The 18,035-nt window shown below is 38.8% G+C and overlaps 1 protein-coding gene across 1 annotated transcript in view; it reads left to right on the top strand.

The window, feature by feature from the left end:
- Positions 1-1,205: 1,205 nt before the first annotated feature.
- LOC113238017 (sex determination protein fruitless) overlaps positions 1,206-18,035 on the top strand; it is an 84,693-nt gene continuing 67,863 nt past the window's right edge. Inside the window, exon 1 of the mRNA XM_026474739.1 lies at positions 1,206-1,278. The gene's annotated coding sequence lies outside the window, so the exon portion shown is untranslated. The remainder of the gene's footprint in view (positions 1,279-18,035) is intronic.

An 18,035-nucleotide genomic window follows, 5' to 3' on the forward strand; every position in this document is an offset into this window, starting at 1 on the left:
CCAAAACGTCGGTTTGTTTGAAAAAACAAATATACGCGATTTAAATCCGGAAAAATAGTTTCATTTCCTATGTGTAACAATCGCGAAAACCTAAGAACTCTATATCTTTGCTATTTTTAAAGCTCTGAATGGCACTGCAACTGTTTTGGGTGGTGGCAGTGCAAGAGCACTTCAGCTGCTTACTACCAAGCGTACAACTTGTACGTCTCGTCATTCGGTTTTCTATATATAGAATATAGAATTATCCTATAAATGTAAATGCATTATTTTGTTTCCACACGCAATTGTTACAACATGTACGCATAATAGATATATAGGATAGATATCTAAGATAAATTGAACGCTCTAATAATAGTGGCCACAAAGCATTATCTGCGTTATTTGTTCTTTAATTTATTTATTAAATATATTTATCATGGTAATTAATGATTAGACAATGCTACACAACAGTAGGTCATATTCGTAGTTGTTGTTCGTCAATAAAGTAACTTACAAATATTTATATTGTTGACTTTTCTGCTTATTATAATACTTAATTAAAGTTAGTTAATATTTTGTGAAACAAAACTTTAAACAATTTTTTTTGTTGCATAATGAAGTAACTTGGTTTTCTTAACGTAATTTCTTGTAAGAAATATAAATATATAGGACTAATTGAATTGCAAATTTATTAAAATTAGTGATTGATTGGTTTATTATTAATAGGATAAATTTTGGAGCAGTGTGTCGTCGACGGCGCGGCGACGGCGGCTGCGGGCGGGCGGTATCCAGGGCGACGCCATGTAGAGGCGGGCCCGCCCGCGCTCGTCTCGCGTCTGACCTGTCTGTAAAAGTCCCACTTAAGATCTTTCAGATCACCATAGCCTTCTCATTAGTAAACATCTTGAAAAACTCTAGCATTGGGGAAAAAATATTTCGTAACGTTTTACACCGGTTTTACAAGTCTTTCTATTTAAAAAAATTTTAAAGTATATATAGAGTAATTAACAACGAGACACAAAACAAATTAGTTTTTTTTATTACCCACTTGTAAAAGAAGTGTAACTTTTGTGAAATAAAGTTGGCACGGCTTAGGGCGGGAAAGTGAGGCACGAACCGAATGGGCGGGCGGTGCAGTCTCGCTTGCACATCATAGATGCACCACCCCCGACGGGCCGATGCGATTGCAGTTCGCGTCGTCGACCCGACGGAGCCTAGCGTTCTCTCACGGCCCGCGAGCCTCCGCGCGACTTTACGCGACCTGTAACGAGTTACCAGGCTACCAGGCCAGCTCAAGAGGTAAGTTGCCCTTACAATTTTATTCATCTCCCACTCGCACCCGCCGCATTTCCTCGCTGTGTCCCATTTTCCAACGCTCTACAATTTCCCTTTTATCGCCGGAATGTGGGAAAGCGGGTTTTCATGTCCCAACTCTCTCTTTCAATGTGTAAACGCTTCATGATTATTAAAAGGTGTTCTGAGCTTCGGTGACGCGCAGTTAAAATTAAATCGAGCTACGTTTACTTACTCTTTGCGGGTTATTTAATCTTCGCAACATTTTTGAGCTGTGTTAAAATGCAGTTTTAAATAAGTACGAGAAGTATGGTTTCACACAAGTTTCTTTCTGATTTGTTCCATCGTAAAAATAATAAAGTTTTTCTATAAAATTATCAGCTCAATTAGCAACAACTCAAATAGGTAGTGATTTTAAAAAAATATTTCCAATAAGGGAGCATTAACTGTGCAACTTAAAAATTATAAATTGCAGTTACAAATAACACCCTTCAGCTCACTCATTTTTGCAGTAAATACAGAAAATTTTAAATTACTTACCTAACGATCAAATTACGGTGTTTCTAAGGACAAACCCTTTTCTTGAGTTATGATTTACGTATTAAAATTATTTTAAATATGTATGTCGGTATGCCTTCCGAGATTGACTTTTAACACCTGCGTATTTTTGTAGCCTTATATATCTGTTTTTATCTGTTGTCTCCTTTAAATCATCTTTAAAGAAGTTTGTATTGTTTAGTCAGGCGTCTAACAGCACTGGCAGTCGTGCTATTACTTACTTAGTAATCGGAGCCACTTCACGGACATTTTTATCTCAAACATAAATATATGAGAAATTTAAAGCACATTCTAAACACACAAAACGCGTAATGAGGTGTTCTTCAACGTCTCATTACAAAATACTGAGCGGAGATCATTTTAGTATCATTTGAAATCTAATTAATAGTAATAAGTTAGCTTTTATTAATTGTTTTATTGAAATTGTTTTTATTTTGTGGTTTAACCTGATTTAATTTATCCGGATTCTTTATATTATTTTTGTTATAATTTTCTCATATGCACAAACTTTTATTTTACCAAAAAAAATATACTTTCTTTGTATTTCAGTTTATCTTTTTATTAAAACCAGATAAGTATAATAGATACAACAAAAGGGAAGTTGTAATTGTCTACTTTTCTTTAAAATTAACCGTATCGACGTGCCTACTATTTATCTGGATATTACTATAAATATTTACAACGACACTCCGTGGGCGTGGATTAAAATAAAATAGTATCAAATAAAGAGAAACGCTTCGATCCGAACCAAAAACCTTCAAAAATTTCCTTGTGGATAAAGAGTGTTATAAAAAAAAAACTATTTGAGTTATTGTTTGTTTTACTTTACATTACTTTATGATTATTGAACAAAAGAGATATTAGTAATTTATTATTGATTGTCCTCTTATACTCTACATTCTTCTTCTACATCTTACTTTACGGAACAGATTTTCAATTCAATGTCACACTGCTCTCAAAAATTGACCAACAAATCGGCAGACAGCTCGACCAAGTCAATGCCAAATAGTACCAGGCGAGCAGAAATTACGAGAAGATCCCGTTACAAGCCCGAGCAAACCTGCCTCCCGCATGCAAGCTTCACCCCGTACGCGCCCGGTTTTATCGGGTAACTCCCTATTTCCAGATGTCTGCTTTTCCGAATGACCTTTGTTACGAATTCCTATAAAGTTTGTTTGAAATAAGCGACAATAAGGGCTAATGAAGAGAACATAAAGAAAGTCATACTTATAGAAATATTAAACCTATTATGGTGTTGTCATGCCATTTAACTTCACAAAAAATATCTAAATCTACGCTTCACGCAATCAAAATTTTCACTGTACAAGTTAAAAATCCGTAGATAGAAAATTATTTAATTAAAACCTACTTCACAATATTTTTTAACATTTAAAAAAAATATTGATAATACATTTCAAGGGCAAAAGGGAACATTCCCGACCCCGAACGTCCGACGCACCCCTGTCGGCGTCGGTTGCTACCCAATCAAGTTCAGTTTTTCTCGCGCCCATCCATAGTTTAAAATTAAACGTCATTCCGGCTGCGGTTAACACTTAATTTGTACTGTATAATGTTATTACTTTGCGATTTAATTTATTATATTTGATGGGATTATACGATCCTCAATTGTGATAAAGCTCTTAATGAAATTAATATGACCAACAAAGATGAGTACGTACGGGTGCGATCCGCTTAAAATTTATTAATTACTTATGTAATTGTATTCGAATACAAGTTTTTTGAAGAACCAATTAATCATTATTTATAATAGTCATCATTATTAGTGCCTACAAAGAAACGAACAAATGACAATTCGACATTGAATTAATTAATTTCATCGATCGTCGTCGTCTCGTTCACCTTTTGATTATTTTACCTACGTAATATTTATTAATTAAGGCAATAAATGATTCGTGCTAATCGTAAACATCTCTGTTAATTGCAACAATAATCGAAACTAATAATTGCAACACACGAACCATAATTTTGTACTAACTAAGCGTCGTTGCTCAGTCCAATCTAAGCGATTTGGCTCAACCTCAAAAACCGTGGTACAGCACTTCTTATTATAGAAATTTAACTAAAACTTCTTCCGCAGACTATGAAAATAAAAACGGTTTAGCTTCTTTCGCTTACTAAAGTAATTGACATAGTGGTAACATTCCAAGAGTTCACATTTGTCTCAGCAATTGCTTAAAGAAATATTTCTAGTACACAAGGAACGAAGGAAAGGAGGATATTGGTATAATAAGGCCACATCTGCAAAATTACAAAATTTCAGGACAGAGACTTAAAGACTCTAGGAACAAAACCTTTTTTATGCTTAAATAGGTGACATGTAAATATTCACATACATCTACGTCATTTGTTTCATGTAATTCGTATTATTTTTATGACTTTCATGTGATAAAGACACTTTTGACGTACTATCACATATGGTTTTATTACAACCGGTACGATACATATTTAAAGGAAGCCACTGATATTTCGTTGAGTCCCAAAGCTTATCAAAATTATATTAAATCCTTTAAAAAATATGTACGAGTATAACTTCATCTAAAAACTTACATTATTCTTGGACTACGTATTTTAAAACTAACGTGGATTACCACGTCATATTAATAATGCACTATGATTATCACGTGTTCTGTCTTTGCCATTCACCAATTAAGATGCTTCAAAATACATGATAAAAATAAAAATCAGACCCACGACAAAGTGTTCAATTTATACTAAATATATTCGATCGGGCTAAACTCTCATTAGCATAACTGTTTCGTAACAAAACCAAATCAGTTTTAAAATGAAACAAACGAATAGTTACAGGACTTAGGCGATATGCATTTTAGATTGTGTCGCAAGTCCGTAAACGCCGACCGCTTATCCGCAATTCGCGGATCAAACTTTACGTGACAGTGACAAACAGGACGATATAACTCCATCTCAGTTCCATTTACAAATACAAGGTAATCAATCCCAATTTATATTAAGGTTGCTAATAAAACTAACGATCTTTCCATACTTTTGGTGTTGTACATTATTTTCTTAAGTGGATTATTAGAATAACAAGAATAGACCCAAGGACGGATGATTCCAGATTTCATGGATTAGGTAATTCATTAGAAGGAAATGAGCAATATTATTATTATCTAGTTTTAATATTGAAAACACAGCAACGACATCGTAATAACTTAATTAGTCAATTCTACGTTTTCTACTAAAATTAATTTTACTTTTAATAAAAAATATTCTCTTCATTCTCGTATTTTTCAAACTTCAATAATTGAAGTCACCTACAATAATGGTCTTAAATTTTTAAACAACTGCGCAGAAGCAGAAGAGGTCTTAAATATCTTTCTGTACCTAGTATGTGGTGTACAATGGAGAGGAAATACTCTCAGAGAGAAATGTAGTCCGTATGTAATCGGCTTTGCCCCCAAAGGTGATGTGACAACACTGAACCGACGACGCCGACGTTTTTGACGCTTTCAAAAATAGCACGTTAATATTGTCTTGGAATAATACCCCAAACGTAATGTTTTTATTAAATGTTACTTGTGTAGTTCGCAAAGAAATTACTTACACAAGAAAAAGTACTCTTGAGAAATTTATACAAGTAAGTGAGACTCTATTTTCTTCGAAATATCAAAGTAAGTATTCCTGAAACTTATTAATATTTGAAAATACAATTTATTACTTAAATGAAATCAACCCCTCATTTTATGCAATGAAATGAACAATTCAAAACTTCTGTAACGAAAGTAACTTGGATTGCAGAAACGGATAAGTGTGAAAACGAGAGATTTATTCAATTTCCTCATTATGTTTGAAGGACCACTCACTGTATAAACAAAGTACTTATTCGATTTTCTTGAATCTTGGATGTATTTAAATTTTTCCTCTACGCGTAAAAAGGCTTACATTGGCCGGACGGGGTACCAGGGCAATAGAAATATACGTCGATGATACGGCCATGATCTTACACGCGCGGCACAACACACGTACCAATATACAGTTGCACACAGATGCATACTTACATTGCACCCAATAAACGCTCACTCCACTGAATATGTGTGCGTCCCTCTATCCACACGAATAGCAGTCGGAAGTCAGAAGCTTTCAGGCTTTACGTAATTTGTGGGTGAATTGGATTGAAGTTCTCGCGTTTTAACCTCAGTTTGCGGTTTTATACAATGAATTTTGTTATTATTGAGACTATAAGACGATAATATGATTTATTCAACAGAAAACAGGTATCATACTATAATTATATTTTGTGTCCATTATATTGTATGATATACTCTCATTAAAGGTGTGTACGACGTACGTACGTAACTACATATAACTACAAACATGTGTGTTCAAGCAAAGGAACAACTTGAAAACATATAACGTAATTATAGGGAACGTTTATTAAATATTTCCGAAGCAAATTGATATAAACAGGTCGAGAAGAGAGCGAGTCGCGGTCTATGAAGTTACAAGAAACTTTGTTTCGCGGGCGTGCCGCCGACGGCGGGATGACTACGTGAAAATACTGGTATAACGGTGCCAAGACTTTTAAACCAAAATAAACTAATTTCTTTATCACAAGCATTAAAGGAAGACTCTTACCAATAGTATTGTAAACTCCTTGTGAGGGGTTTAATTGTCAGCACGCTGAGGCTTCGATCCGGACACGTTATTTGATGCGAAGAGTGAATTCAACGAATTGCGAAATGCGTGGAATTCCTGAGGTTGTACATAATTTGCTCATGGAGTGTGTTCCGACGGAACCTATCAGGGTACAGTTATTTGCACAGGTTGGTTTCCGTACATTTAATGTTGGGTGGATTCAATCCGTTTTGTCGGAGCAAACATGGAGTGTCGCGAAGATTTTGTATACCTGTTTGGTTATTTATTTATCTATCTCTATCGATGTATTGTTTTTCTAATGGGGCTGCCATGTCCAATAATGTTCGAAGTCCTTAAATAAAAAAAGAGTTAAAAAAAACTTTAAAAAGTCTCTATTCCTGTTAAACTATGGGAATTTCCGGATTATTAGGACTCTACCTCTACATCATCTTAGATTAAAGCGAGCTTTTCGGTGTGTCATCATCATCATTCAGCCATACGACGCCCACTGCTGGGCATAGGCCTCCCCCAACGATCTCCACGACGATCGGTCCTGCGCTGCCCGCATCCATCGGCTTTCCGCGACTTCCACCAGATCGTCGGTCCACCTGGTGGGGGGCCTACCCACTCGTCGACCTACCCACGGTCGTCCGGAGCGCGGTCACCATTGAAGAACCTTTCCGCCCCAACGGCCATCGGTTCTCGTATCTATGTGCCCCGCCCACTGCCACTTCAGCTGAGCAGTTCTTCGAGCTATGTCGGTTACCTTAGTTCTCCTACAGATTTCCTCATTTTTGATTCTATCACGTAGGGAAATACCGAGCATAGCTCTCTCCATTGCCCGCTGAGTGACCTTGAGCTTTCTTATGAGGCCCATAGTGAGGGATCACGTTTCTGATCCATATGTGATCACTGGCAACACACACTGGTCAAAGACTTTCGTCTTGAGACATTGAGGTAATTTGGATGCAAAGATTTTTTGTAGTTTCCCGAACGCTGCCCATCTGAGCTGGATTCGACGAGAGATCTCTTTCTCAAAGTTGGACTTACCTAACTAGACTACGTAATGGTCAACAGCCCCAGGTATACGTAATGGTCAACAACTTCGAGTGTAATGCTACCAATTGTAACTGGAGCGGTTACAACATGGACATTCGACATGATCTTCGTCTTGTCCATGTTCATCTTAAGACCCACTCTTTGGGGAACACTACTGAGATCTTCGAGCATTGTGTTCAGGTCTCCCAAGGTCTCAGCCATAAGAAGTATATCATCGGCAAATAGGTGTGTTAGGTACTCGTCATTGATGTTGATGCCAAGTCCTTTCCAGTCCAGAAGCTTGAAAATATCCTTCAACGCAGCAGCGAACATTTTCGGAGATATCACATCTCCCTGTCTCACGCTTCGTTGCAGTTGGATGGGATTAGAGCTCTGATCCTGTAATCGGACTGTTATAGAGGCGTTTTTGTATAAGTACCTTAACACCTCTATATACCTATAGTCTATTTGGCACCTTTGGAGAGACTGCAGCACCGCCCAGGTCTTGATCGAATCAAAGGCCTTCTCATAGTCCACAAACGCTAAGCAAAGTGGCCGGTTACACTTCTCAGTCTTCTGTATAACCTGCCGCAGCGTATGGATGTGGTCTATGGTACTAAAACCCGTTCGGCTGGCTTGTTCGGGGGGTTGGAAGTCGTCAAACCTGCGAGCGAGACGATTCGTGATAACTCTCGAAAACAACTTATAGATATGGCTCAGAAGCGAGATTGGCCGATAGTTCTTCTAGAGTGTTTTATCACCCCTTTTGAAGTACAGAACGACCTCGCTCCTACCCCATGCCTTCGGCGTTTGACCTTCGACGATGACAGAATTGAAACGCTTCTGGAGGACTTTACGTATCGGCTTGCCGCCCGCTCTCAGAAGTTCTGTAGTGATTCCATCCATCGCCCGCCGCTTTGTTGTTCTTGAGTTGTTTGAGAGCCACACTAATCTCATACAGGCTGACGTCCGGGATATCTTCGGTATAATGTCGGGTAAGCTTGGCTCTGGGATCTTTAACCTCGCTTTCAACAGGTGCTTTCGTGAAGTATAAGTAAACTCTCTATCTCCCTCAGGATTTCAGGCTTAGATGAAATGATGCTACCGTCATCAGTCTTTAGCTTCGTCAGTTGGCTTTACCCAATAGATAGATCTCTCGTGAACACCTTGGAGCCTTTGTTCCGCTCAATGGCCTCTTTAATACGCTCTGTATTAAATTGGCGTATGTCGCTAGTCAAAGACTTCGATATCTGCCTATTTAGCCGCCTGTAGTAACTTGCATCCTCTGAGTTCTGTAGCCTCATTTCATTTCTAGGTTCCATGAGTTGGAGTGTTTTGTCAGAGAGTTTCTTTATTCTGGTACAGTGGATTTTGAAAAACTTGGACCCAATCGTACGGACAGTATCCACCACCATGTTGTTTAGAACGTCCACATCTATGCAGTTTTTGAGGGCTTCGAAGCGGTTTTAAAGTTCGAGCTGAAAGCTCTCGGGGTTTTGGAGTTGTGCAGGTATTGGTCGGCGCGTAGACTCTATCAGTCGCCTTCCCGCTAGTACAGTAAGTTGCCGGAATTAAGGATTATCGAGTCCTCCCCCTCTCTTCGGACTTCAGATAGCCCAATGATATCCCAGCGTAACTTACTAATAGCTTCTTCCAATTCTGTGAGCTTTGCGTCGGTCCTCAATGTGCGCGTGTTGTAGGTTGCCAGGTCCAGTCGTCGTCGTTGATGGTAGCCGGGTCTCCCCCGGGGATTCTTCGTACCCCATGCCCTGTTTCCAAAGCCGCTACCGTGACTAGGAAGAGCAGGACTGCCGGGGACTAGGGCCCAATTCTTTGGTGTGTGTACCATAGGGGGAGTTGTGCCATAATGGCTTGACAGGCGGGTTGGCGATCGCAGTTCTGGCCAAGATGGATAGAAGACGCTGCTGCCCGTCTTTTTCTGACAATTTTCCTTAGGCGCCTTTTACGGCACCCACAGGATGAGAATGGGGTGGTGCTATTCTAGGCCGGCACCACACGGACTACTTTTCGGTGTGTGTTACTTTAAATTTTACTTAAGATATTATGACTACGTCTTAGTAATTACCTACTTATAGAAAATTTTTTGGTAAGTCCTCTCATAAATTCATCGAATTATTATTATTATTATTTTATAAATCAAGTGACGGGATGAACAAGTTGTGCGCCTGATAGTAAGCTACACGCCTGACCATAACAGTTGCAGTGCCGCTCAGAGCTTTAAATCGCAAAGATCTGAGAGGCACTGTCACTGCGCTCGTCATTCTGAGACATAAATCATAAGATGCATCCCATATACCTGTAATTTCACGAAGCACACTTACCCTTCTTAACCGGAACGTAGGAATGCTAACATGACTGCTTGGCAGCAGAAATAGGTAAGGTGGCAGTACTTCCCTGGACGAACTCTTTCACAAGGAGCTCTATTGCAACTGAATAATACAGGGACTGTTACTGGGTGCCTGATCATAATTAATCAGGTTAACACCTAAGGTCATTCATTATTCATCTTTCATTCCTTTTGAAAACTTTTAATTGTGTAATTCGATAGTGTTGAACATTATTACAGTGATAAATAAATTTTAAAGTTATCAATTAAGTAGTTTATAAAGTTGTAGAGTAGGGAAGTAAAACTGCTTATTTCAAGTAAAATTAATTGAATTGGTATAAATAATGTAATAAATAATCCACTTTTACAATAATTAATTATAATTTTTAAGTTTATTGATGCCATTATTATTATTATTATTTTATAATATCCATGTTTGACCACAATGATGTTCAATTATTTTTGTGAAATTACTCCACTAGTATGTTATAATTATTAATACGAAAGACAGAACTATAGAAAAAAATGTGCGCGGTTCTACTAGTACCCCGCCGCGATAACCGCGAGCAATCGTCACCACTACAGGCGTAAAACGCGCCGTGAAATGTGTTACTCATTTCACATACTTTAAGCGATTATCACACTGCACCGCGCCCCATTTTTTAACATTGTACTGAAGTACCTTCTTTTGTATGGAAAACACGCGCTGTTGAACACACTGACAACCAAAAAAAGGTTTTACCGCGCCCCCGCGCACAAGGGCGCGGCGAACCGCAGGGTATGGCACACTGCGCTTCGCACTGCCGAACAGATTTTTAAGCTTAAATACATGTTCAGTTTTCTACAATAGATCTCGACGTCGGTAAATTTATATTTGCTATTGAACTTCAACCAAATTTATCGTCATATTTTCTTCAATCTTTGTATTGAAGTTGAAATTATCCATTTATCGATCTGGTTCGTAAAAAGGGATGTATCCAATATCTTCGGTGTCTTTTTTATTTGAGTAAACAAAAACCAAATCGACAGTATAACTGCAGCGTCCTGAATGAGTTCTGTATTATTAACCATTCTTGTCAAGGAAGGATCTCAGCTGCATGTACTATCACTACGGCGATCAACAACGAAGCGAGTACTTTAAGTGGCGCGTAGCTGCTAGATCGCTGCCCCCGCGCCGATTAAACCGCGGAGACGCAGACCTGCGTCTCCGCCAACGCGCGCGTGATTCCGCGTCCTGCGCAGTATTTTAATCGCCTAACTATCACATTCTACAGATGCCGCGGTCCCGCGGCAGGCGCGGGCGACAACCGCTCCGTGAGTTCTTAGTGTAACGAAAAATAAGTTTCAGCGCCATTTAACGTGTAATAGTTAGCTATTATATACTAGTAGCATTTTACTAAAACGCCACCTGATGGTCACTGGCTGAACCAGGATGAAAAAATACTGAAATATTGTGATATAACTCTTACTCAAGTGACTGTAAGCATAATTTTGTTAAATTTTAAAATTGTGTTACATCGTTTTCACGTTTTAAGCCCTACCCAATCAAAATCTTTAAGTTATGATAGTAGATAATAGAGCGTAAAGTTTGAATTGCACACAAGCTAAAAAGTGATGACATCGGTACCCGATCTTACACAGCGTCATTACATATCTCCCCTTTTTTCTATATCTATGGACAGAACACGTAGAATAAAATTATTCATTCCAGCTAGATTCGAACTAATGTCTTCCAGCAAACCGTACCAGACGCTATGCCAACTAAGCCATGGAACGAACTAGCGGATCTGACGAATTTTTCTATGTGCTTGCAGCAAATCTGTTTTAGTTTAGTTTTTAACAACTTGAATAATACGTTATTAATTATGGGTTATTTAAATCTATAAAATTGAAGTAAAGGTTTGATATAAATCACTTACTTACTTTCGCTTACTAAACCCAACTAGACAACCTTCCTGTTAGGCACGCGTCGCCACTTACATTGGCCATTCACCACGAAGCAGGCCCAATAAGGGCCGGTAAAGAATGTTCACGATCATTTCCTGTATCGTTAAACCAAGTCGTAAATTATTGGTTGATTACTTTTAGATAAACGCAAACACTCAGCAGACTCAATTAAAATCAATTCAATTAGAATCAATTAAAAAAACATAACTATTATGTCTCTGAGGATACCGTAACCTAAAACGACCTAACTTTTGTAAGGAGGTACTATCAGCACAGCCGACGCGTAACCACCTGATTTCTTGTTGCATGCAGGCAACGGGGTCAGCAGTGACTACTCGAAACTCGTTTGTTCTTATCAACCAATGGCTTCAATGTCCTGATCATATTTTTTATAAACAATAAGTTTACACCATTGACTTACAAATAAATGGACGACGGGTCTAATACAAATACCACGAAAAAAATGTCCCAAGTCAACCTATTCGAAATTTAAATTGTAATGTCATCGCAGTATCGCGCTGTCAGTAGAACAAATGAAGACTAAAGCGGAGTTTGGCGCTCTGTATACGATTTTAGCGCCTTACAAGTGCGGACACTTTTTAGCGCGGACCCGACGTCCATATAATTGTAAGTCAATGGTTTACACAAAATAAGGACGGAGCTAGTTACTATCTAGCTATAGTTATGTGTCTGGTAAGGCTTCAACTTTGCTAATATACATTGGCCGTACTATAAGTTTCCGGAACTGGCCACTTACATAAACAATAGTTAAAAAGTAATTACAACATTTGAAAATGGAACTCTTTGGCTGTAGAATACAGTTTGTTTCATCTAACTGTCACTTGTTTTTACATTGTGGCGTCATTTTAGAAATTGATTGTCTACATCACCATGGATTTAACTCGTGAAAATTGTGGCAGTATAATTTTCTACGAGTTTAAGTGTAATTCAACAGCTCAGCGGAGCTTCCCTCGGCTTCAAACTGCTTTTTCAAAATTCAAATTCAAATTCAAAAGAATCTTTATTTCATAGGTAAGCGTTATTACACTTGAAATCGCCACAATGGTTAAACTCTACCACTCATTCGTAAGGCAGATTCCCCTGAGAAGAATGAGCAATAAATTCTAGGGGTTGCTCTTTGTAAATAACATTTGTACACATTCAACATTTACAATATATACACAGTCAGGTCATAAGTATTGTCACACAGTAAAAACTTTTCTTTTAGAATGCTGGCCACAAAAATGTTTATTGAATTCGAATTTCGAATTGTTCATGAAAATAAAAATGTATACTTTTTAGAATTTTACTCGTTTTTAAATATGGAGTGGACGAAGACCGTGCCTTCACGTAAAGGCACTTTACTTAAAGTGTAAAGATTAATAATTAAAGAAGACCGTGTTGCAATTATTGCAAATAAAAGGGTGTTAAATGAAGACTTAGGGCTTCGGGCATATCGAAGAAAAACAGGACATCGTTTGAATGCTCGTCTAATGGACCTGAGACTGAAGAGATGCCGCGCTTTGTTGAAGCGGTACGCGGGAAAAAAATATCGGGAAATTCTTTTTTCAGATGAAAAAATTTTTACCGTAGAAGAGAGCTACAACAAACGAAATGATAATGTGTACGCACACAGTAGTGAAGAAGCGAGCAACCGTATTCCGCGTGTCCAACGAGGTCATTTTCCATCCTCGCTCATGGTATGGTTGGGAGTTTCTTATTGGGGCTTAACAGAGGCACATTTTTGTGAGAAAGGTGCAAAAACGAATGCAGTTGTGTATCAAAATACAGTCCTGACGAACCTTATGCAACCTGTTTCTCATACCATGTTCAATAACAGGCACTGGGTATTTCAACAAGATTCGGCGCCAGCTCATAGAGCGAAGAGCACACAAGACTGGCTGGCGGCGCGTGAAATCGACTTCATCCGGCACGAAGACTGGCCCTCCTCCAGTCCAGATTTGAATCCGTTAGATTACAAGATATGGCAACACTTGGAGGAAAAGGCGTGCTCAAAGCCTCATCCCAATTTGGAGTCACTCAAGACATCCTTGATTAAGGCAGCCGCCGATATTGACATGGACCTCGTTCGTGCTGCGATAGACAACTGGCCGCGCAGATTGAAAGCCTGTATTCAAAATCACGGAGGTCATTTTGAATAAACTTTAGTGTCATAAGAATCTATGTTTTGTTAAGTTCATTTTGGTATATAAATGGTTACATAATGAATAAACTTGTTTCAATTATTTTATATTAAACATGTGACAGAATTTATGACCTGACTAGGTATATTTTTTATTTGAAACATCAGAGATCGAGACTACCTCCATGAGCTAAACGACCTCCATGAGCTAAACGGGTAACTACCGTGGATTTTTGTCATCCAAGTACGCAGAAGTTGTATAATAACCTTTAATATAAAGTTTTTGTTTCACTATAGTTTTAAACCTCGTGAAAGGCAAATTTTATATATCAACTGGAATCTTGTTATAGAAGCAATGCCCCTTAAATGATTTTTTGACTTTGTGAAGACGACTATCAAGAGAAGCTAGTTTATTTTTATTCCTCGTATTAATGTTATGCCTGTCACTATTTTTCATAAAGAAATTACTATTCCTTTTAACATAAATTACATTTTCATAAATGTACTGTGAGGCTAGTATAAGAACGTTAATTTTCTTAAACTTATCTCTCAAAGATACTTTGGGACCCAGATTGTAAATTGCCCTAACTGCACGTTTCTGCAGGACAAAGATTCTATTGATATCGGCGGCATTACCCCAAATGAAAATGCCGTAAGTCATTAGACTGTGAAAGTAGATGAAGTAAACCAATCTAGCGGTTTCGACGTCTGAAAGTTTCCTTATTTTTTTAATCGCGTACACTGCAGAGCCGAGCCGTTTTGATAACTTACTTATATGGGGACCCCATTGCAATTTAGATTCTAACGTTATACCTAGAAATACAACTGTATCCACAAGATTCAATTTATCGTTTCTAACTACAATGTTTGTAACTGTCTCTATAACATTGGGTAATGTAAATTTCACACAATTTGTTTTGTTCTCATTAAGGAGTAGGTTATTATAATAAATAATTATTATTATATTTCTTATTATTATTATTATTTATTATGTATAACAGCAAACCAATCAACTACTTTAGACATAGCATTGTCCACATCGTCGTAGGAACATTGGTGCCTTTTAACTTTAAATAATAAGAAAGTATCATCAGCAAACAATACTATCTCATGTTTTATACCCTCCATAAGGCTCGGTAAGTCATTAATACAAACTTAAAACAAAATTAGGCCTACAATTGAACCTTGAGGGACACCCATGCTAATTGCAGACTCTGATGATCTCGTACGTTAACACTTCAGTGCTCTGCAAAGTAATGGAGCGGATTCTAAATATCCAGATAATCCGGCACCAGGAACGTCACTCCATTCTTAATGATCGACAGTACGGGTTTCGGCCGAACCGATCAACGGGTGACGTTCTAGCGTATCTAATGCATCTCTGGGGTGAAGCTATCGACAAACAGGGCGAAACCTTAGCGATAAGTCTGGATATTGCTAAGGCCTTTGATCGGGTATGGCACCGTGGTCTCCTCTCCAAGATTCCGGCATATGGTCTTCCCGGCCGCCTTTGTGAGTGGATCTCCAGCTTTCTGCGCGAGCGAAGATTGCGTGTCCTTGTTGACGGAGGCACTTCGCGGCTCGTGACAGTTAATGCTGGGGTGCCACAGGGCTCCGTACTGTCGCCCACGCTGTTCCTTCTCCATATCAATGACTTGTTGCCTTTTGGCAACATTCATTGCTATGCAGATGATAGCACAGTGCACGGTTGCTATTATACGCAACCGTCAAGCAGCCGGGAGGACCCTGAGAGGAAAAACTTGTCGCTGAGCTCAACCATGTTTTGGAACATATATCGTCGTGGGGCTCCCGAAACTTGATTGAGTTCAACGCCAAGAAAACCCAGGTATGCGCGTTCAGTTCCAAAAAATCCCCATTCCTTCCACTTCCCCATCTTCAGGGTACAACGCTGACGCTGCAGGACAAGCTCAGCCTGCTGGGGATGAGCATCCGGAAGGACATGAGCAACAAAGAGTATATAGAGAGCGTCATCTGTACCGCGTCGCGCAAGCTTGGCATCCTGAACAAGGTGCACCGATTTTTTACTCCAGAGCTGCGATATTATATGTATTGATATAATATGTATTCCCTCCCCTCTATAACATCGGGTCCTTCAAACGTAGTGTGAAGAAGCATTTGGCCAGACCGGCAAAATGATAGTGACGGAGTGAAGATATTTGTGTTTTCCATCCGTTACTCTCATCTCTGGACTGTATTCGCACTTTCCATCAGGCGCGGTGCAGTCATTTTGCCGAGTCACAATAAAAAAAAAAAAAAAAACATCGACCCTCTGTGCCTTACCACGCAAATACGATTTAAGAATGATATGATTAATCAACTCGACACCAGCATCGGTTGTAGAGCGACCCCGAGTGAAACCAACTTTTGGCGATGAAGCACCATGCAAGACGACTATTATGGCTGGTTTGCAGAACTCAACGCTGTCGTGAGAATCTCAGTGACAAATTACGTGATGGTCGCTGTGAACAACAAAAACATCGATGCTGTGCGCAGTATGATCAAAACAGAAAGGCATGTGACATACCATGAGATTCGGGCATCTTTAAGCATAGGCATGAGTCAAATACAATCAATAGTACACAAAGATTTCGGTGTGAACAAGCTGTGCTCTCGGTGAATCCCACACAATTTGACTGAGGCTCAAAAAACGGATCGCGTCACTTGGTGCAATGCCATGCTTACCAGATTCAACAAAGGGGCGTCAAATTTGGTGTGTTACATAATAACAGGTGACGAAACATGGATTTATAATTACGATCTCAAAACAAAGCAGTAATCGAGCGTACGGGTCTTACGAGATGAGCCGAAACCAACCAAAGTGGCACACAAAGCGAAGCAAAGCGCCTTTAAGCGGATGATTGTTTCTTTTTTTAATAAAACTGGACACATGCCTGCTGTTGCTTTGGAGAATCGTTGTACCGTAAATAGTGATTTGTACATGACCATTTGTTTGCCGGAAGTTATTGACAAACTCCGTAAAAATAACCGTAAACGCCTTATCATCTTGCACCACGATAATGACAGTTCTCACACGGCCAGACTGACAAATGAATTTTTGAAGGTGAACAACGTTGACCTTGTGAGCTATCCCGCGTATAGTCCCGACCTGGCACCTTGTAACTTTTATTTATTGCCAAAAATTATTAACCAGTTACGCCGTCAACGATTTTCATTACCTATTGACGCTGTCGAAGAGTATGAAAAATATGTTTCAGAGATTGTCATGGAGGAGTGGCATAAATGTTTTCAAAATTGGTTCATTCTTATGAAAAAGTGCATTAACGCTAACTGAGAATATTTTGAGAGAAAAAGATATATAGTTTTTTTTTCTTATTCATTTCGGAAACATATAGTGCGCCCCATGTACATTCTTCGAGTATGATACTCGAAGAATGTACATGGGGCGTCCCGTCCCGGCATCCCGTGACTATACTCTTTATTATAATTACTATTAAATAATCAAACATAATAATAGTTTTTTGCGTTTTTGAAACTGATTTTTTTAATAATAAGTGCGCATTTGACCTCTATCTCACTTGATGGAATGTGACAATGAGGTTGACGATGTGGTATGCACACCTAAAAAATGCCTATTCACTCCCGCCTTGAAAAGACCCAAGTTATAGCGTTTGGGGAATAAGTCTACAGTCAGGTAATTCCACTCCTTAGTCGTTCTCCATATAAATATGGAAGCGATACGTTTCGAGTGGATCCTTGAAATATCCACAGCATAGGAGTATGGCCATTCCACACAATTTTTAAATTCTTTTGTATGATATCAAGGGACTGGACGAACAAGTCGTGTGCCTGATGGTAAGCTACATGCCTGTACATAACAGTTGTGTGCCACTCAGACCTTTGAATTGCTAAGATTTGAGGAGCACTGACACTGCGCTCGACACCCTGAGACATAAGTTGACAAGTCCCATGTGCCTGTAATTTCACCAGCACCTAACCCTTCAAAACTGGAACACAGTATTGCTAATATTACTGTTTGGTGAGGTGGTAGTACTTCCATCGAACTCTTTCACAAGGAACTCTTCTGCTACTTGTAATTATAACATTTGCATATTGATTTTACGAAAAATGTATTTA

Source organism: Hyposmocoma kahamanoa, unplaced genomic scaffold, assembly GCF_003589595.1.
Source record: "Hyposmocoma kahamanoa isolate Upper Pololo Valley unplaced genomic scaffold, ASM358959v1 94, whole genome shotgun sequence".
NCBI classification, from domain to species: domain Eukaryota; kingdom Metazoa; phylum Arthropoda; class Insecta; order Lepidoptera; family Cosmopterigidae; genus Hyposmocoma; species Hyposmocoma kahamanoa.